Here is a 23169-nt window from a genome sequence, read left to right on the forward strand (position 1 = left end):
TGGTATGCCTAATCATATATGTTTATATGGAAAAGAGGTATAATCATATATGATTATACATGTTTATACGTATATGCCTAATCATAATGATTATACATATATGTCTGATCATGGATTGAGTAATCATAAATGATTATGATAGTTGGTGGCAGAAAAGATGGTGTTGACAGAAATGGCGGTGGTATAAGTAATGGGGTTACATTGGTGGGGTCGACTGGTGTCAGAGGTGGTGGTAGTGGTGGTGGCAGTGACAGTTATGGTGGTAGAGATGGTGGCGGAGGAGAAAAGAACGGCTGACGCTGTGTAATCATTTATGATTACATTAGGCCTGCCGTGCCGGTACACCGGAGGGTTAGAGCGGCAAATGTGAAAGACGTGGCTGAGGTTGAATCTCAAGATCTCTATTTTATTTTTAATCTCAACGGAACCTACCTCTCTCTCTCTCTCTCTCTATATATATATATATATATATATATATATATATATATATATATATATATATATATAACAATATGTTTTAAATATAGTTTTCTTATTTATATATATATATATATATATATATATATATATATATATATATATATATATATATTTTTATGATTAATCATTGTCAATTTAATATATGTATGTAATAGTATAATGAATAATTACTATATTTAGGGTATACATATTATGCTTAATTGGTCTCTAACTTTTTGTTGTAACTGAGACCATCATTCTAAGTTGATTTTGGTTCCTAGCTAACTTAAAATGTCCAAGTCACCCTTAATAGATTTTTTATTAGGTATTTTAGTAAGCAAAACTGTTTTAGAAATTTTATGGGTCCCACCCATCACTTTAAATCACACCCATTTTTCCTAATGGGTACCCTCTTTTAGTGTGCTCTCCTAAGATCACCATATTCCCTTTCCTTCCCCGTCTATCACTGGAAATTGCCTTCATTGGAAAAGGCCCCACTCTCACTGTACTCTCTTACAGTACCCTGTTTTTCTCTAGGTCTTTACCGTAGAATTGGTAGATTCAATCTTGTGGCTTCTTCTTGAACAACCTCGCTGGAATGTCGAGTTTTCGGGGAATAAAAATTTCACCCATTTTTCTTGTCCTATCCGTTCGGAACCCCGACTAATAGAAGTCTTGCCTACAAATACGCCCAAAAATCTCACCCATTATTCTTTCTCTCACACTCCCCCCCCCCTCTTTAACGATAGTGATCCAGAAAAAAATGGGTTTTAATCTATGAACGAACGGTATCGACGAGCTTTCCGACAAGAAACCAGTTAGCATGGTTTTGATCTGCATGGAGAAACTAGAAGAAATGAGTTACAATGGTAATGTTTTTGGAAGCATAAGTAAGGAGAAATAAGGAAAGTAAATCAATCTTTTTAACTCTTCTCCCTAAATCCGCAATCAATTGATATGTTTTATATAAGCACATAAAGATAAAGACATGGATACAAATGGTTGATGTAATGGAAAATGTTCTTGAGTTAGGTTTTATCAGAGAATAAACTTTGTTTGATAAATATGATTGTATAAGAATGCTAAGAACGATTTGTTTACAAATAATTATGGCTTGATAAATGTGGTTGTGGTTGATAAGGAAAGAGAGTGATTGTGGGACCTACTTTTTTTTTTTTTTTTTTTTTTTTTTTTTTTTTAATGATAATACTAAAAAAGAAACAGAGTAGGGAAATATAGTCTTTTAATGTTTGGTAGGGACTGAATTCGAAACAAAAAAAAACTATAAGACGGTCTAAGTTAAAAAAAAGGGACCGCCAAAATCAAAGGAACCATTCATGTAATTTATCATATATATTATAAACTAGAATAGAATAAATAGTTATTGTCATGAAAAGCTCATAAAGTTTGACTTTTAGGTTTAAATGGTCACTGAATTAAACTTTTTCTTTTTAGACTATTAAAGTGGGAAATGACTTGTTGATTAGGGGATAATCAACATGTAGAAACAATTTAAAATATTGAATTATTGTGGCGGTCATAGTAGGTGATCGTGTCGATCATAATGGGTAGGGCTCATCGGAGGGTAAATTAGTGCTAATACATAAGATTCTGAGGTGGGTGGATAATGTCTTAATAATAATATGCTAATTATACAAAAAAAATGATGATAAGGGTGTTTTGTCATTTTAACTTGGGGATAATGACTTGAAAGGGTAACGAACTTTCGACTTTTGTCACATTTAGTCACTAAACTTTTTTCCGTTATCTATTTGCCATTGAACTATTGAAACTGTTCATATTTTACCCTTATGACCGGTTGTTACCGGTCATAAGGGTAAAATGTGAACAATTTCAATAGTTTAGTGGCAAATGGATAACGAAAAAAAGTTTAGTGACTAAATGTGAACAAAATCGAAAGTTCGTTTCCCTCTAAAAAGTTCAATGACTAAATGTGAACGAACTTCCTATTGTATTATGTTTTAGCAAATTATTTATTTTTGTTTAATTGTAGCAACATTTGTTGATGAAGAAATCTATGAAATAAAAAAACGAAATGTAACATCCGGATTTCCAGGTATCATAATTTAAGTATTTTTCTTTTGAGTTAAGAAGAGAGACTCGACGAGTTGACGCCTCAACTCGTCGAGTAAGGTCGCGACTGATGACTCGGATTAATGAATCGACTCGACGAGTCCGCGTTGTTGGCAGAAACCCTAAATCTTTGGGCCCGAGCCATATTTAAAGGCACTTATGGCCTTCAATTGCGACTACCTTTCCCATAAGTGAGAACCCTAGCGAGCTTGAGTATGTAGAGTGAAAGGAAGAGTTATCTTGAGCTTTTTGGTGTGATAGATCTGGACCCTTCTAGGTCCAGAGAGCCAAGAATATGAAGCTTTAGTAGAGTAAACCTTGGGGTTCGAAGTTAGGAAGCATTTATGGGATTTTTATGGTATATATAGTTATTTTCATCTTACACATAGATATGAAGTATTTTATGTAAATTACGTGCTATGTGTGCATATTATTTGAATACTTGCTGTCTATGCTGGATGAACGATTTTATACATGTTTTAAAAGATTTAAACGGTATATTTATTTTATATCTACAAATATGTTGCGGATGAAACATGGGTAGATGAAATAGTTGGTGTGTGATGAAATAAAATGATGAGAGATAGGTGATGATAGAAAGGTGATGATAATTAGGTAACTCGATGATGATGAATATGTGATGTAGGATGAAAGGAGATACCATAACCCTAACCGACAATGTGACGATGTAGTCATCTACCAGAGTATAGATGGCGACCACAGACTATTCTAGACAACCCAGTGGAAACACCAGCAGGACCATAACCTGTAGGTGTTGAATTACGAGTTCAGGCGATGTTGTAACTACGTATTCATGCGATGATACTCTAACCCCTTACTATGAATTACGAGTTCAGACGATGTTGTAACTACATATGCATGGGATGTCACAAATTCCGCATGCCAAACTAATGGTCATAATTCACATCAGTGAGAATGATTCATTTTTTTGTAAAACCAAAATCAGATTGGACATTTTGATTTTTTATTTTGGAAAATGTCAAACCATTGGTTTTTTATTTTGGTTTTGGTTTTTTGTTTGTTTTTAAATATATTTTTTGGGTTCTTTTTTTTTATTTTTTTTTTTATTTTTTTTTTATTTTTTTTTATTTCATAGATTTATTTATCAACAAATGTTACCACAATTTAACAAAAATAAATAATTTGCTAAAACATAATACAAGAGAAAGTTTGTTCACATTTAGTCATTGAACTTTTTAGAGGGAAACGAACTTTCGATTTTGTTCATATTTAGTCACTAATCTTTTTTTCGTTATCTATTTGTCATTGAACTATTGAAACTGTTCACATTTTACCCTTATGACCGGCAACAGCCGGTCATAAGGGTAAAATGTGAACAGTTTTAATAGTTTAATGGCAAATAGATAACGAAAAAAAGTTTAGTGACTAAATGTGACAAAATTCAAAAGTTCGTTACCCTTTCAAGTCATTATCCCTTTTAACTTGACATGTGATCAAATTCCAAACAAAAACATACAAATTACTTACTACAATGACCATTCTTGTAGTTTTCTTTTTGCCAAAAAACAAGAAAACACATGTTTTTTTCGTTGTTAAATGAAATTAATATATTAATTTTGAAATATTAGACCAACTAATAATCATTTTCAACAAATACCATTATTTTGAAACTTTTAACACTCTGTTTTCCTTCTTGGAAAGTGATGCGCCAAAACTAGAGAAATATATGTGGTGTAAATGTAAATATTACATCTTCAAGGGTGGAAACTGACATTATCCTTCAATAAAGCAATCAGTGGGGCTGTTGAAATATTGGGCTTCATCACAATTCGAACTACTTGTTCACAAACACACTTTACAAAACAGCAAGCATTAGCACAAGCGCATCTCATCTAGTAGATCGAGGTACGTTTTTGTTGAAAGATTTTCTCTTTGTTAAAGAATCACCTGTCTTAGTTGTTTTTGTTGTGGATCTGTCGATCCTTGAGTATATATCTGGAAAAAAAATGTTTTCGTGGATTGTTTGTGAATGCTCTACGGATAAATTCAACTAAATGTTTAAATGGATAACTATGTCTCCTCGATTTCCTTCTTTTGATTATTGAACAATGTTTTAGAGGAATGGTTTTTTTTGGACGGATATTTCTATGTAGATATCAGTTCTAGCCCTAATAAATCCCCTATTTTTCGAGGCACGCTGTTTCTTCCTCATCTTTTTCAATTTTACGTGATGGTGAAATTAACAATCTATTCTTGCTTTGAATCAATTTAAAGAAAACAAAGGTGAAGTTGACAAGGGAAGACAAACATCATATTCAGTGTGAATTTACATACACATTAATTTACCTATTAAATATGTTATTTGTCTTAAATCCTGAAGCCAATTTCTATAATGTTAATTATCTATGAGTTATACATGATATTTGAAAAAAGATAGTTCTGCAAATTAATATTGAAAATATCCATGGATTTTGTATACTGAGTACAACTTTTAACAATTTCATCCCTTTTTTATATCTGTTGCATGGTTTGGTTTGCAGGTCTATGTAAAAGCTAGAATATTGAAAGATGGAGTATGTATCTGCAATCATTAATCCTATTGTTGAATAATTAATGATTCCTGTCAAAAAACAAATCCTATTGTTGAATCATTTATGGTTCTTATCAAAAAACAGCTAGATTATCTATTTTCCTCCACAAAACATGTTAGAAACATGAATATTGAAAGATGGGGTTTGTATCTGCAATCATTAGTCTTATTGTTGAATTATTAATGGTTCCTGTCAAAAAAACAGCTAGATTATCTCTTTTCCTCCACAAAACATGTTAGGAGCACGAATATTGAAAGATGGAGTTTGTATCTGCAATCATTAGTCCTATTGTTGAATCATTAATGGTTCCTGTCAAAAAACAGCTATATTATCTCTTTTCCTACACAAAACATGTTAGGAGCATGAATATTGAAAAATGGAGTTTGTATCTGCAATCATTAGTCCTATTGCTGAATCATTAATGGTTCTTGTCAAAAAACAGCTAGATTATCTTTTTTCCTCCACAAAACATGTTAGGAACATGAATACGAGAATAAAGCAACCGGATTGTACAAGTTGTGATGTCAAAAATCACATGGAAACAAACAACATAAGAAATCTGGAGATACATGTTCGTGCTCGTGTAACAGAGTGGTTAAAAGATGTGGAAAAGATTAAGGAAGATGCTCAAATCATTTTAAGTACAGGAAATGGATGTTTTAACTTGAAAATGAGGTATCGAACAAGAAGGAATGCATTCAGGATTAAAGAGGAGATGGGAAGTCTTATTAAAGAAAATAGTAAGATAATTTTGAATGATGCTCAAAAACCTTTTGGAAAAGTTAATTCTCAAAATGCATATGCTTCAACATTGTGGGATGGTGATGCCCAAAATTACTTCAAATTTAGAGAAAAGTTTTAAGGATGCACTCAAGTTCCTTCAACAAGATAACACGAGCCAAGTGATAGCCCTATATGGAATGGGAGGTGCGGGGAAAACCACAATGATAGAACAATTGAAAAAGGCTGCAGAAGATAATAAACTGTTTGATTAGATTGTGAAGGTGGTTATTGGACAAAAGATGAACATGTTATCTATTCAGCAAGCTGTTGCAAGAAACATGGGTCAACCTCTAAAAGAAACGAGTATAACAGCAACAGTTGGTTGTATTCATATAAGGTTTGGGAAGATGTTTGAAGGGCAAAAAAAAAGGTTTTAGTGATATTAGATGGTTTTCTGCCTCTTGCAGTTAAACTCATTGAGATAAGCTATACCTATTTAAAAGAAGAGGAGGAGAAAAGGATTTTTCTGCCTTGTGGTTTGTTTCCTGATGACTTTTATATTCCAATCGAGGAACTCACAAGAGACTTATCTCCATACATAAGTCTATCTCCATACATAAGCAAGCAAAGATCATGCATTTTAACACACCTAATGTAATTGCTATCGATCAACAAATTTGCATTTTTAAGATTCTGCATAAATGTTTTTGTCTTGTCTCTCTCATCTCCCACAGCAAAAACATCATTGAACATACGATTGTTAAATGATGTTTCTGCTGTGGGAGATGAGAGAGACATGACAAAAACATGTGTGCAGAATCTTAAAAATGCAAATTTATTGATCGATAGTAATTACATTGGGTGTGTTAAAATGCATGATCTTTGCTTGCTTTTGTGTTAGGTAGAGTTGCTAAAGGTGACCTTTCATGGATAATCAACCATGGTGATATTTCAAAGTGGAGTAGAGCTGAAATAAGAGTCTTGCAAAACAATTTCTATTACTTGCATGGGTATGTCTGAGTTTCCTAGTGACTCTAAGTACCCAAACCTATCACTTTTGAGACTTATGTATGGAGATAAGTCTCTTAGGTTTACCGAAGAGTTTTATGAAAAAATGGAATATCTTTAAGTTTTAGCATATGAAAAATTTCTCAGTTTTGCTCATTGTGGCAGCAGAAAGTTACCAGCCACAATTGGAAAATTGAAGGAGCTAAAGTTTCTATGTTTGGATAGTCTACCAAAGTTGACAGGTCTTTGCAACACTGCTAATATAATTTAGTTACCACAGCTTGTGGAGTTGATACTTGATGGCTTTCCTGATTTCACTACAAGATTGGAAAAGTAGGCTAGATTTCCCACATTGCTAAGTGTGGAACTCTTTTAACCTTCATATTATTATTTTTACATATTTATAGGCAAGTTTTTTTGGTTACTTCTCTACACCTATGGGCTTGTGTGTTATATTTAACAGTTGTAACTTCATTTATTATTATTTTATTAAGATTTAAGAGCGACTACATATAATCATTTTTACACATTTCCACTAAATGCAAAGATTCTACATATTAGTTCTATTGATCAAATGAGTGATAACTCAAAACTATTTATGTATGGTAAAGGATAAACCACGTTACAAATTTGTTTCCTGTGTTTACATTGTTTTATAAAATTTCTTTGCAGTTTAAGTACTTAACCCATGTTTTCTTAGCATTTTTAGTCCTTACGTCAAATTTAACATCTTGCATCGACCCCCACTTGTCCTACAACTTTTTCACTTAAGTTTCACATTTCACTCATCTCAAAAAGTATAAAATCTTTTGGAAACAAGTTTTCTAGTTTTCGATTGAGACACCATGTTGTATGCATTGCATTGTTCTACTTTGGAGGGTGTTGGTTTTGTTAACAATACAAAATATAAAAATTTTATCATACAAGAAGGGTTGAGTAAAGACTGCTAATAACAAAAACTAATAAGGAACTTGAGGAAGATTGTGAAATGGGAAAGAGGTGGATGGTGGTGGGCCCTAGAGATAGTTATAAAGATGATTAATAATACAAAATATAAAAAGGCAAAATAGACATTTAATAAGGCTTCAGAATCTTAAATTAACGGTGTGAGTTCCATGAAGCAGGGACTAAAATTGAAAAATAATTTAATGGACCTAAACCAAAAAAACCAGAAAAGCACATAAACACACAGACCTTCCATGATCTGTTCAAGGTATCATATTCTTTTAATATTCTATTATTTCTTTATTTCTTTTACTTTATTTTTCTCTTTTCCATAAACTAATTCTTCTGAAGTTGGAAAGGCCAAATAATTAATTACATACCTAATTTTTTTAGTTTATTCATTTGCATAGATCATTAAAGTGATTTATGATAAGGGTGGTTATAAATTATATCAAATGCGGATTTTATTGTGTTTTAGTTAAATTAACTAAAATGGATGGTGGATTAGACCGGATTGTGAGGGAAAGAAAAAAATTTGATTGATAGATGTACATAAGTCATATCAACTTATTCTTAATTTTTTGTTACGTAATATGAAAATGGAAAAAGTTATTTTATTGATGTCTTTTTTGTTAACGAATTCTTTTCATTGCCTAGTTTGCTAGTTTGGTTTACTAAAATTCGGTTTGTTGTTTAAAAGAATTTTTTTTTCTGACATGAAACCAAAGAATATGAAACTTTACCTAACTATATGTAGTGTGCCAACTAAAAATATATAAATACTATTATATGTGGCAAAAAATCCCATTCACAAATTTTTTTTTGGTGACAGAAGTGTTCTATTTGAAAATAATAAATTGAAGACATTAAACAATCATAGAGTCAAACGTCAAGATTGTCGGTTATGGGAAAATCTTGGCAAGTAAAATTCAGAGTCGAAAGTACAATGCTATAATTGTGTGGATATTCAAAGTACAGACAAGTAAAACTCATAGTTATAAATCTAGGTGAAATATTTGTATATTTTATGGTTTATATCATGCTTATATTTGTTTATATCTCATATTTATTGCCTTTTTTAGTTTCAAAGATGAGACTAACCATCATCATGACCACCACGTCCACTTCCAGTGTCATACTTTGATTTTGCACGAGACATGCGTGAAATATATGTTGATTGAGAAGCGGAAGATGACGAGGGTAATTTGGTCATTTGACAAATCTTCTGCATTATCCTGTAGCAGTTGTGTAGATTGAGAAGCGAAAGATAACAGACTCATCACTCGCATGTGACTTTAATGGAGTCCAAACACTAAGATCTGATTTTTCTTTTTTCCTAGACATTTTATCCATTTTTTACCATAAAATCCACCATGAACTTTATCTTGTAAACCATTTGAATCCTTCAAAAGTGGCCCCACATTTTGCAGCCTAGGTGGTCTTCTATCCTTTTCCTGATTCTGTTCCGAAGTATGCTTCCTATGATCCTCCCACTTGCCTCATATTCTTGATTCTACAAAAGTTGGCAAACATTACTTTGCTTCAATTGCTCAACCTAACAATATCGGAAATCTATATATGACTGTGAAGTTTTAGAATATATATTCACAAGTTGCACACTTGAAAGCCTCAAGCAACTAAATGAATTGACTGTGAAAGAATGAAAAAACATTGCAAGTGATTGTGAAGGAAGATACAAAGCACACAGAAACATTTAAAACTATAGCAGATTTACCTGATCTCAAGGGTTTGAGTTCTGGTTGCCAATATTGGAAAAGGTTAAGATTTATGTTTCTAAAGAGGATATTTTGTATGCAGTGAACGCAAGTGTTGTTACACAAAGAGAAAATGGAAGAAGAGATGACCGAAGATACAGTAGAATGAAGTACCTGATAGATTCATGGGGAATTGATAAGTTTAGATAAGTTGTTTAAGAGTACTATGGAAAGAAGTTAAAACCTCCCAAGAAGTTACCCGAATGGGAATTCAAAAGCCACCTTGGATGGAATGAACAGGTTAGTTTCATCAAAATTACCAAATTATATCGTTCTACTTTGATACTTTGAATCTTTTTCTTAAAAAGACATTACTTTATTTTTCTTACATTTAATTTTTTGTGGCAAGGTGATGGGCGTTTATTTTGTGGGCTCCATGTTGATAGTGGGAGGGTTAAGGGGATAATGAAGAAGACATTAAGGGAAATAATTGAGAAGTATAACTTGAATGTGAGGATCACACCAAACCAAAACATTGACCTTTGTGATATTCACCCCTCTTGGAAACGCCCTATCACTGTAGCTCTAGCACAAGGAGGTCTTTTGGTAAATCATTTAGCTTCTACAAGAAATATCAACGTACTTTTGCTAGTTTTTTATATCATCCTACTTTCATTTCTTCAAAGTATAATTTCTTTAATAAGAAAAAAGATAGAGAATAGTCAAAATATAAAGTAATGAAAATAACATGGTCTTCTATAGGTTTTCTATCGTTGTTACTTATATAATGTTATTTTTGGTAGCCTCCTACTTATGTGGACCCCCTTAACATAACTACAATGGCATGCCCTGCTCTTCCCCTTTGTCCTTTTGCAATCACTGAAGTTGAACGAGGAATTCTTGACCTTCTTAAGAGGGTTCGAGCTGTATTTGAGAAGGTATTTATCAAATTAATTTCATTACTTTACTAATATTGTGTTTGGTGTGCCACAACTAGCTTACTTTTTCGAGTTTTTCTAAGTTGTCATGTTTGGCAAGCCAAAAAGTAGCTCATAAGCTAGCATTTTAATGTGCTACTATGTTTGATGTACTAACTGAAAAGCTAGTTGTTAACTGAAAAACTAGCTGATATCTGAAAAGCTAGCTGTTAAATAAAAAGCTAGCTGATAGTTAAAAAGCTAGCCGATAAAAAACAGTGTTTGGTAAAACTAGCTGAAAGATATAAAATGACATGAAAGGACATTTAAAATAATATATTTATATAATTAATTAAGGGGTATATTTGAAAATTTTTTAAAAAAACTCCTAAAAAGCTAGCTTATAAGCTAACTTATAAACTACTTTTTAGTTTGTCAAACATGACAACCTAAAAAAACTCGAAAAATAAGCTAACTTATCAGCTAGCTGTGGTGCGCCAAACACAACCTTAGACTAGCTTTTTAGTAGCTTTTTAAATTTTTTTAAAATATACCCTTAATTAATTATAAAAAACATATTCTTTTAAATGTCTATTTATGTCATTTATATATTTCAGCTAGCTTTATCAAACGTTATTTTTTATCAGCTGACTTTTAGCTATCAACTAGCTTTTTAGCTAGTACACCAAACATAACTTAAATAACAACAAAATTTCATGATTATTCCACTTAAATATCTCAAACTTTGTGTCAACTCTCAAATTTGTACTTTTTGTTGACATGGCTTAGTTTTAGTGAAACTTGTTTACTATTTAATGAAATTGTTTCCATTAGTCCGCCACATCTTATATGTTGTGCCATGTCATCAAAAGATACAAAATTTCATAACAATGGACCAATAAATAGTGTAGCGCCCCTTCCCGGTATGTATTTAAATAAGTTTATTCCATTTTTGAGAGGAACTCGACGAGTCCGTTGCTCGACTCGTCGAGTAGAGACGAGATGAGCACGCGTATTTAGTCGGCTACTCAGCGAGTCCCTACGTTGGACTTGGCGAGTTTGCCTGTCTGAAGGAAACCCTAATTTTAGGGTTTTGCACCTATTTAAACCCTCTTATGCGCCCAAACTCGTCTTTTTCACCCCCATAGCACCTACTAACAAACCCTAGCCATCTTCTTAGTGAGTGTGTGCATTTATTGCTTGTGAAGACATCGTTGGAGTAAGAAGGAGAAGGAGAAAGTTGGAGAGTTCAAGGACGAGGAAGTAGATCCAGAATACACACTTTATTGGTCATCTTTTCTAGTATTAAATTCTATACCTTGCTTATTGATCATATAGATCTAGGTTGTCCCTAATTTGTGGTTTCTAAGCCCAAAAACCCCAAATCCTTTATGATTAGGCCTTATGGTCGGGTTATACCTCAGATCTGGACACTCATGGCATGCTAGAAGTATAAAGTTTTGGTTGTGGTTGTGATTGAAGTCCCTATTGAGCCTAGAACGTCATTAAGAGCTTATTTTGGGCATATGAAGCCTTTAAAGCCATGCATGCACGTAAAGTTAGCAACTTTACGTGAAAAACATGCCCTAGAAGTTTAGATCCATGATTTGGAACCACTGCATGGCTCAGATCAGGCATGTATGGAAAAAGGACTGAATGAACTCGGCGAGTCCCCAGGGCGACTCGGCGAGTTATATGAAGTTAGCCGTCAACTCGACGAGTTGGAAGAACAACTCGGAGAGTCCGATGAAGTTTGCCTTAGAACTCGACGAGTTGTGTGAACAACTTGGCGAGTCGGATGAGTTTTCCCGAGTAAAGTTGTGTTTGAGTAGGATGGCTTCATTCCTTCGTAGTTACACGTAAAGTTAGCAACTTTACGTGTTCGGATGGTTCCAAGATTTCAGATCTACGAGTTAGGAGCCTTGGCACGGATTCGAATGTAGTTGTATGGAGTCTGCACGGCAGAACTCGGCAAGTAGTTCCTCAGACTCGACGAGTAGTTCTTAGGACTCGACGAGTCAAGTCGCGAGTCCCCTTTTTTCTTTGAGTCAAGAGTTCGGAGTGAATCAGTGAGTGAAAAAAAGGACTCAGTGAGTTAAAGATAGAGTCAGTAAAGGAAGGACTCGGCGAGTCTGAGCCCTAACTCGGCGAGTCCGGTTAACTGGAAGTTGACTTTGACTAGGGGTAAAATAGTCGTTTTACCCTCAATACAGTTATCAATAATTGATTGAGTGTATTTATGGAAATTGTAGCCGGGGAGATACTGGAGCAGCAGCAGACAGTTTCCATAGCAGTTCATTTAGCAGCCAGTGTACGAGGTGAGTTTCCTTCCAGTAGGAACGGGTCTACGGCCACAATTCCGGCCCGACTAGCTAACAGTAGTTTTCGGGCTTCGGTCCGATGCAGCAGTTAGTGTGTTTGATGCCTTCGTGGCTCAGGAAAGATTTATGTGTTATGTGTTCCGGGCTACGGCCCTATGCAGTATGCAGTATATATGTTCACGCTAGTTGATATGTTTATGCTATGCTATGTTCAATAGTTCCGGACTTCGGTCCGATGCAGTTAGTTCCGGACTTCGGTTAAATACAGGAGGCAAGGCCTCGGTAGTTCCGGACTTCGGTCCGATGCAGCTTCCGGACTTCGGTCCGATACAGAGGGCAAGGCCCTGGTTAGTTCCGGACTTCGGTCCGATGCAGTTTCCGGACTTCGGTCCGATGCAGAGGGCAAGGCCCTGGTTAGTTCCGGACTTCGGTCCGATGTAGTTTCCGGACTTCGGTCCGACGCAGTGGGCATGGCCCAATAGTTACTTATATGTGATTGTATGGTATGTGGTAGTTTGGGGGAGCTCACTAAGCTTCGTGCTTACAATTTCAGTTTTGGTTTCAGGTACTTCCGCAATAAAAGAGAAGAGCTCAGGTTGATAGCATCGTACACACCACAACTTCAGCAGTTTTCCTGGGAGTTTGATTAAACATCTTCACATGTTTAATTCAGTTTGATATGACACACTTTATTATGTTTTGAGATTTATGACATACGTTTTATATTATGGTTTTTCCGTATCATGATTTTTAATATTATAAAACAAAAATTTTTGGGGTCGTATTTTGGGATGTTACAAATAGTTTCCCCATACATTTGAAAGTTGAAGGGTTAAACATGTTGAAAAAAAGTTAGAGGTACCTAGGTGGAACAAGTGTGAAACTTGGTTGTTTTTTTAAAGAATTTGCATGTGATTTTAATTGTGATGTTAGGTTGGTCTTCCGTATAATGAATCAATAGTAGTAAGAGTTACTGGTTGCCCTAATGGCTGTGCTCGACCCTACATGGCTGAACTTGGATTATTTGGTGATGGTCCTAATAGCTATCAGGTACTTTTCACTTCTTTTTCTTACACAGTTCAAAACAAAACAGAACAGGTTGTCCTACATCTGACATACATTCAACTAAGACTGATGTCAACAGGACAAAAGCTGCAAGCTTTTGTCCTGCCTAAAAAGGTGTGGACAAAGATCGATGTGAATGAGAAAAAAGTTGCAATTTTTTGGATTCACTTTTGATCATTTGTGAAAAGACGTGAATGCCCTTTGTGTGACATTGGTTTTGTTTTGTAGTTATGGCTTGGGGGAACACCAACTCAAACTGCATTAGCCAGAACTTTCATGAATAAGGTTAAGATCCAGGACCTTGAGAAAGTGTTTGAACCGCTGTTCCACAGCTAGAAATCCAAGAGGAAATCTAAAGAATCATTTGGCGACTTCACAAAGCGCGTTGTAAGATTCCTTCTTATCCATATTAAAAGACCAAAATACCCTTGTGATATGTTGAAATAAATAAAAACAATAAGTTCAATTATATGTATTTATGATAAATAAATAAATCTTTGAATAAAACTAAAATTAAAAAAAGTAATTTAGCTTTTTTGTTAGAGTAAATTACACGAACGGTCCCTATGGTTTAGGGTAATTTACGCGTTTGGTCCAAACTTATTTTTTTAACTCGGAAGGTCCCTACTATTTGTTTCTGTTACGCGCTTGGTCCCCGTCTTACCTAAAAAGACTATTTTGCCATTGATTTTTTAATTTATTTAAATAAACACACCCCAACCCCACCCCCTCATCTTACCTTACCTACCCCATCATTTTTCCCTATTTAAATTATAGTCTTTTTTAGGTAAGACAAGGATGAAGCGCGTAACGAAAACAAACAGTAGGGTCCAAGTACGTAACAAAAACATGAGTAAATTACACGAATGGTCCCTATGGTTTGGGGTAATTTGCACCTTTGGTCCCTAAATTATTTTTTTAACTCGGAAAGTCCATACTGTTTGTTTTTGTTACGCGCTTGGTTCCTACTTTTTGTTTTTGTTACGTGCTTGATCCCCGTCTTACCTAAAAAGACTAGTATTTAAATAGGGAAAAATTGTGGGGTAGGTAACGTAAAGTGAGGGGGGTAGGGTTGGTGGTGTGTTTATTTAAACAGATTAAGAAAATCAAGGGCAAAATAGTCTTTTTAGGAAAGACAGGGACCAAGCGCGCAACAAAAAAAAACAGTAGGGACCTTCTGAGTTAAAAAAATAAGTTAGTGACAAAACGCTTAAATTACCCGAAACCATAGGGACTATTCGTGTAATTTACTCCAAAAACAAACAGTATCGACCTTCCGAGTTAAAAATAAATAAATTAGGGACCAAGTGTGCAAATTACCCCAAACCATATGGACCATTTGTGTAATTTTCTCTTTTAATTATCAATAACAATTATTTTCTTTATTCTTTCAAGGGATTTGAGAAACTTCAAGAAATAGTGGACAAATGGGAAGGTGTACCAAAATCATCATCACGATACTACTTAAAGCTTTTCACCGATAAGGAAACATTTGAAGCTGTGGATGCACTTGCGAGGGTTGAGAACAAGAGTGCTCATCAATTGGCAATGGAAGTCATCCGTAATTTTGCTGCTTCACAGGAAAATGGCAAAAGCCAGTAAGTAACATAATCTGAAATTGAAGAGAGGAATAAGAGTATGGTTTGCAAGTCTGTATTATATATGATGCTCTAATGTGTTTTAATTTAGGTGTTGATTCCAAGTCAAGGTTTGTTTCCAGACTTAGTTTTTCTGTTTATTGAGAGTAGTGTTTAATCTCTGATTGGTTCTGTTTATGTATGTGTTTCAATTTTGAATTTTGATGTAGTCTTAAGTAGTTTGATATTGTCATCTATCTCCTGATGTTTTATATCAATAAGTTTTTAGTTATTATGTAGCGTGGATTGTTGTTGCACTTCACAAATTCTCATATTGCTCATCTGATTCTTAAAACTCGTTAAAATGGTTTCATGAACTTGAAATTCAAAATTTATCTTTCTATCAGTATTTCGATCAACTTGGTTATTCCAAACTTACAAATGTTACTCCATATCGACAAGTGATCCCAAAGTTGATGTGAGGTTGAGAATCACATTATGACCTTAAATGCAACATAAACCGAAAGCTAAAAGGGTTTCAATTGACTTACGTAGTCGACTCAATATGATGAAATCCGAGTATGTTTAGGTATAACCTAATGCTATGCTACCATATCACCAAAAGCAATTCAATTTTCTTGTAACACAACTTCTTGATCTTCCATTCTAAAAGAGATTTTGTCTCTTTGATGACTGACTCTTTTCATAGGTCCACAACCATGACAACAAGAGCATATTTACTTATACATTTTTGTCCATTTTGTGAGTAGATCATGAATAGAGTGATATCCACAAAGTTTATCCGGTCTCAACAAAATTTAGCAAACCACTTTATAAACAGTTTAGCTAGAGACTTAGTGCACATGTCTATGGTGGTAGGGATGAGATTTCAAATACCTTTCTAGCATGGTGTTAGAAGTTGAATTCAATGAGGAAAGTTTGTAACTAGAGATTGGAGAACATATGACACATCATCCTAATTAGGTATGTCTTCGTACATGTAAGTGATCGTAAAGGTGAATATTTACCTTCTTATAGTTCTTTTGAAGAAAAATACAAACACATGCCTGTTTAAAAACTACCTATGTAAGTAGACAATATAGATGCTTCAAGAAGCTTAGACTTGGTTCTGTATACACTCATGAATGGATAGTGACACACAACTTGTAATCCTTCAAGGGTTGAATCCATAAACTATTTCTGTTCTTTGAGACATTTTCATTTATGCATAAATATAGGTGTTATCTTTATATCCAATACATGAATTTCCAATAGACTATTTGCTAAGCATGATGAATATAAATCATCCAAATTAAATAAGATTACTATTTTCGTTGTCTTGTTCAAATTACTATGGTTGTTGTTTTTATATAGAAAGTCAAATACAATTCAAAAAATGCATCTTTACAAGATAGAATTCAACATAGAGACAAAACATAACATTTACAATGATACAATTTAATCAGTTAAGGAAAATACATGTGGTTGGCATAGTAACACATACATGTCCATACTTCTTTTTGGCACCAAGGAATACAATAGACATTGTTATGGATGCCATTGGATGGAATTGTTGGTGTATGGTGGAGATGAGATGGATATATATATATATATATATATATATATATATATATACATGGGGTGTAGAAAAAGGAAGGGTTCACGAATGTAAATATGTTACCCTTTCTCTTATCCAAAACGTAGGGCCATCTCAAACGACTTGTTGCCACATGTCATTTGATACAAATACGAATTCCTTTATTGTCTTCTAACCGATTAACTCATGTTCAAATGAACTTGATGGTAGAATAAAATATGAATGTTCCACAAGTATTGCAACGTTTATGATTGAAGTCTATATACCATTTCTAATAAATGTAGATACAATGATAACAATTATAGATACAAAGATCTAAATGGAATATTATATTTAAGATGTTACATGCTCTAATCAAATATCCCGTTAGTCAAACAAATATATAGGTTATGTAACACACAATTCATGTAATCATTTTATTAATTTATTAACCAGATTTTGGGCTTAAACCTAGGTCATGGCGTGAGCACTTGCGTGTCACGATGTCACATGGCCTCTCGAAATCGCACATGACTTTAGGAGTCACAACGTTAAATCTGCTGCGAGCCAAACCCTAATTTTGGGGATTTCCCCCTATTCAAAGAAAGTGAGGGCTAGGGTTAGTCCACCCTCAACATCGATCACCTCTAACACTTTCCCTTGAAACCCTAATCCTCCATAGTTGATTTTGAGCTCCACTTGGGTGTTTTCTAGCCAAGAAGAAGGAGAGATAGAGATTGGTGCATCAACTCAACATTCAAGCTTCACTACCATCCATTTTCATACCTTCTGGACCCTTATGAGTTTCCAAGTTCAATGCTTTATGAGTCTATAAGTTTATATCAAGGTTTTTATGTACTATCTTTCATGTTTAGGCTTGATATAGTGATGAGGGTCCATAAAGTTGTCAACTTTATGGATCTCCAGTGTCCATTTGCTGAGGTAAGTGTTGGATCTGAAATATGGTTAGGTATTGGGACTCTTGCATGAGATCTTTATCACATTCCTTCCTTATTGTGCCCTAGCTTGTGAGTGGGACATGCATGTCCAAAAATCTACGAACTTTATGGTGTTCTAAGATAGAGGAAGCGTTCTGGAAGGTCTGAATTGCAAAGATTAAAGGATTAAGATCTTAAAGGTCATTTCTGTCACGCTTCCTGGCTGATTCTGCAGCTAGTTCTAGACCTGGGATCCCTACATGTGGCGGGCAGTTTGTTACGAGGTTGGCCCGATCCTATGGGTTAATAGTTCTTGACATTACTCGCTCCATGACTCGCATGGACGATAATGAGTTTACCATGGGTTACTTGGAAACTATACGTGTGGTCCGGAATTGTGGAACACATTGGGAGATTGTTGATTCAGATGTTGATGATGGGGAACAACCGGGTGATCAGTCTGGATCCCAACCGAGGCCAAGGAGGAACGTGAGAAATAGAGGGGCAAGGGGGACAGTCAGTGTGCCAGCCAGCACCCATTGTAGGAGCCGAGTTTGGAGGAGACATGACGGGGTATTTCGACCAGCTTTCGTTAAGTGTTAACTAGATTGGCGGGACGGTGGAGAATCTGGTGCAACATTTTCAGGTTGAGCAGCCTCCTCATCTTGGGTATCACTACCCAATTTGACCCAGGATGATCGAGTACAGATGATAGGGAGGACATGATGCTGACACAAGCGGAGCGAGAGGAGATGAGGAGGATGACTGATTTAGTGTTTTATTTTTATTTTTAGTTATTAGTTTTAGTTTTGTTTGGTTTTTAGTTTATTTTGAACAATTTTTATGGATTGATGAACGATTGGTTGTTTTATTATGTTACCTTTATTCCTTTTGTTTGTTGCCCACAGCTTGCTAAGGAGTATTGGGAAGGGAGTCAAGTCGAGTCAAGGGTCATAATAGTCAATTCAAGGTCGTTATGCGTCTATAGTTAAGAGTCGAGACCCATAATTAAAAATAAGTGTGGGGTGGGTCGTTAGAGAGGATATAGTTATAAGAACCGTTCAACAATTTGCGTTTAGAAGGGTCTTAATTCATTAAGACATTGGAATAGTCAAGGTGATGAGAAGAATGGACGGTTTCAGTTTTCAATCAACCAGTTTTCACGATGTGAGAATATATAATTCACGTCGTGAATGGGGTAATCCCAGATTTCACATTGCGCATTCCTGCGACTTCATGACGTGAGTCTCCTTTATTCACGACGTGAATTCCACATTTTTCACTAAATTTGGCGCTTTTATGACGAGCATTCTGGTTGTTTCCTCCACTGAATAATGTGGCGTATGCTTTCCCACATTATTCTATACCTTTTGAAGACTTACACCATTTTTATGAAGATTGAAGTTTCGATTCGCTTTGTGGTTCATTCTTTTTTTTTTTTTTTTTGCGAGTTCCAACCCAAGTTTTCTTATTAGAAGAGTTCCATGTTCGAGATGCAAATTCTTACCACACGTTTTGGAGTTCGATCTTGCCACTTCTATCCCAGGGGAGTCTGTTCCTTTTTCTCCCTTTATTGCTTTTAAATTATTTTATGCATACAATGAGAGCATTGTATGAAATAAGTGTGGGGTAGGGGTAGAAAAAGTAAAAATTAATTGCTCGAAATTATAGTAAATTTAAATTTTTTTAGAAATTAATAGGTTTGAAATAATAATCTAATATTAGTTTTAGCAATAAAAAAATTGAACTCTAGTTGCTAGTGTTGCATTGGGATGATTTGATAAGAGCTCAAATGTTTAGTTGAGCCAATATACGTTATAGTGCATTTGTGGCCTCATTTATTCTAGTGAAATCATGGAACAAAAACACAACCTTGATTAGTTTGAGGGATGCAATATGTTTAGTAACCTAAACCTAAAATGTATCCAGGAAAGCTTTTATAGTCATTGCACCTAGACTAATTTCTTAACCAATAAGGGTTGAAGTAAAGCGCCCCTGCTTAAGCATGTAGGTTTTGAGTGACATAAAAAAAGTAAATACATGTTAAAAAAAGAGAGAGAGATAGAACTTACTAAAAAGTAGAAAAAATTGAAGAATTCTTGGAGCATAAAAGTATCAAAGATCAAAAATTTTGAAGTTGCAAAAAGTTAAAGATACAAAGATCACAAGAAAAGTGGTGAATTCAAATCAAATATCATAGAAGTGAAGAATTCAAGAGCTCCATATTGTGGTATCTTAAAATTGCAATTCTCTAGTTTATGTATGCTTGGGTAGTTTTACAAAAATACCTTGAGTTTAAGAAGGCTTTATGAGGATGGATTCGGAGGGTTGCATAAAATGAGCATTGTTCAAAAGAAATGGGCTAGTGTTTATGATGATTGTGAGTATTTAGAATTGAGGGGGTTTACTTAGGACAAATTTTAGACACAAATGCATGCGTTGAGGTCTTGGCATAATGGCTGAGTTTGAGTTGGATTGTTCTATGTGATATTGGTGATGAAGGTTTGATTTAATAATTGGATTTGCTTGAGGGCAAGCAAAGAACAAGTGTGGGGTATTTTGATATTGCCATATTTATACATGTTTTTTAGGAAATATTTATTTATATTTCTATTAATATTTTGGTGATTTGCATAGATTTATGATACTTACAAAGATAAATTGTTAATTGCAGCCAAAAGAGTGCATTTTCGAAGAAAGGGACTGGAAGTGACAAAAACTTGGAACTTTGGAGGCTTGAAAGAAAGAAGGATGAAAAACCCACCAAAAAGATGTGTTCACGACGTGAATGTCTTGCCATTCACGACATGAGTGGAGTGTTCCAGACGATATGTACGCGGGTGATAGAGTCCTTATCGAATACGTAAAAGACCATATTCACGACGTGAATCTTTATGATTCACGACGTGAACTCGGATTTTCAGAATATTATATAAACTCTTTCCCATTAGGAATTGACGAGTTTTTTGGCTAACTTGGAGGTTTCCTGGAGTCGAACCTAAGCAGAAGAAGATCTAGGAAGAAGGCTTCAAATCCAAACGGAGCAAAGGTTTACAAATAGATCAATAGATTGTTAATTATGAACATGATTTGCAATTTGATTTGTGTTTACTTGTTTATTACTATGAGGAGCTAAATCTAGCAGCTTCTGTCTAGCTAGATGAAACTTCTGGATTATGTTTTAGCTTAACTTTTATTGGATTGATTAGTTGGTAAATTGCTTGTGTTAGATTATCATTACCTGGCATGTTATCTTAGTTTCTTAAGTTGATTGAATTCATGTTCTATGTACTTAGTGACCACTAAATTATATGAACTTGAAACCTAATGATTTAGTGAACATTGAATTGCTGGAGCTAGGATCGACCAAAATCTTAGTTAAAGTAATAAAAGTAACTAATTTAGCTGTGCAAGAGAACACAATCTATGAACATAATTGTGTTTGTTTAGATTAATCTTACATAGCTTACCTATAAATAATAGCTAATTCTGTGTTTTACTTATGTGAGACCTTGCAGAGTAGTTCATGAATTGGTAAAAGATTAGTAAATTTGGACTTAAATTGCTAATTACATAATAATTGGTGACCAACTTAATAATCCATAATTGATTAGCTAAACATAAGAAAGAAGTGGATTCAAACTAGACAGGAGTGTTTTTAATTAACTGGTTGAATATTGTGATTTAAGTTTGTCTGATCTTGCAAAATCAGATAAAACCCCCTCTTTGCTCTTTAATTAGGTTAATTTAATAGTAGGTAAATTAATTAATCAATACCGTTCCCTGAGATCGACACCCGACTTACCCAACTATATTATAATTTTGACTAGGTACACTGCCTATTAAGGTAGTTAGGTTATAAATAATAAAATTAGGTGTAGCTATTTGCACGCATTAGTGAAATTTGTGTTTTGCTTACGTAATCTTCCATTCAAGGTAATATTTATTAATTGTTTACTCTAATTTTTCCTTAATAGTTGAAATTTAGGGGTTAGGGTTTGAGTAGGTAGAAATGTCGATGATATGCCTAAATATCCCAAATTAGACTTTGAATGTTGATGGTATGTGAATAAAATCAGTTTAGGAGTAAACCCTATGTGATGTATTGGTTCGATTTGAACAGAAAATTGGATTGTTTCTGCGTCTCACGACGAACTCACGACGTGAACCTCACTGGGTTCACGACGTGAATTCTGGGAATGGCAGTTTTCATTTTTCTGTTATTTCTAATTTATTGGAATGTTTTGGGTGGTTTTGTTTGCTGTTTATTTTGTAGATATGGCACCAAGACGTGAAGCACCAATCGGGGTGGCGGGTTTACATCCGTTCTATAATTTTCCCCCGGCCATGAACCAAGGGATGTTGACTCGCTGGAACAACCGGTTTGGTTGGTTATACAACATAGAGATAGCAGTTGCACCAACAATCAACTGGACACGCCTAAGGGAGGTGGGGATTGTGGACAAGCTGACCCCATTTCTGACAAAAATATTTATTGGGGACGGCTTTTCCTTTACTTGCGAGGTGTGACAACCCGATATTTCAACTCTATGTAATGACCTAAAAAGTCAAGTATAGTAACCACTTTTGATATAAGGAAATAAACTTCGAAAATAAAATGTCCAAAAATCTCAAATTAATTACCTACTATGTTAGATGACATTAAACCGTGATCGTACGTAAAAAGAACGCCCAAATCTGACTTCGTATAAAGACGTTATGATTTTTCCAAGTTCGGCTTAGCGACAGACAGCTAAAAACTCGAAACGCAGATCGATCGACTTTTGGCCGGAATGACCCAAATGAGAATCGAAGGTCTCGACAATGGTTTTGCAACGGTAAAAAGTCTGGCAAAAACAGACGTCAGATGATGAAGTTATGAATTTCTAACGAAACTTTCTTACCGCGACCTTTTAATAATAAATAATAAAAATAATTTCAAATTTTGCCGACGGAATCTAAATGAAAGTTGTAGAGCGTAGTCTCACCTACGCGTGGATATAAAGAACGTCGAAAACGGAGTTCGTATGAAGAAGATATGAATTTTTGAAGTTTATTAAATAATTAAAATATAATTTTTATTATTTAACCTTGGTATTATCCGAAGGAGGAGTCACCAGGTCGATCCGAGTTACGCCCAGCGTACGCTCGTACGCCTAGCGTACTCGAGGACTAGGCCTCGGATCATCCATGTCGCCCCTATGCGAGGGTATGCCCCGTCCCATCCGAAGGTCCGAGGCAGTCGAGGAAGCGGTCAC

At 34.7% G+C, this 23169-nt stretch overlaps 2 long non-coding RNA genes and 1 pseudogene across 3 annotated transcripts; 2 read left to right on the forward strand and 1 right to left on the reverse strand.

Moving 5' to 3' along the window:
* The first annotated feature begins 4357 nt into the window (after positions 1-4357).
* LOC145086396 (uncharacterized) lies at positions 4358-7397 on the forward strand. The gene is made up of 3 exons (XR_013700422.1): positions 4358-4440; positions 5076-6859; positions 7026-7397. It is a non-coding gene; the product is annotated as an uncharacterized LOC145086396 (long non-coding RNA).
* A 1307-nt stretch (positions 7398-8704) lies between these two features.
* On the reverse strand, positions 8705-9812 carry LOC145086398 (uncharacterized). The gene is made up of 2 exons (XR_013700423.1): positions 9692-9812; positions 8705-9315 (listed from the first exon to the last, which is right to left on the reverse strand). It is a non-coding gene; the product is annotated as an uncharacterized LOC145086398 (long non-coding RNA).
* On the forward strand, positions 9810-15530 carry LOC145089335 (sulfite reductase 1 [ferredoxin], chloroplastic-like; annotated as a pseudogene). The gene is made up of 6 exons (XR_013701390.1): positions 9810-9817; positions 9886-10123; positions 10321-10455; positions 13689-13805; positions 14049-14207; positions 15216-15530. The product of XR_013701390.1 is annotated as a sulfite reductase 1 [ferredoxin], chloroplastic-like (transcript).
* Positions 15531-23169: the final 7639 nt, after the last annotated feature.

This window comes from Lactuca serriola, chromosome 2 (genome assembly GCF_051521515.1).
Source record: "Lactuca serriola cultivar US96UC23 chromosome 2, Lser_US96UC23_V15, whole genome shotgun sequence".
Taxonomy (NCBI): Eukaryota; Viridiplantae; Streptophyta; class Magnoliopsida; order Asterales; family Asteraceae; genus Lactuca; species Lactuca serriola.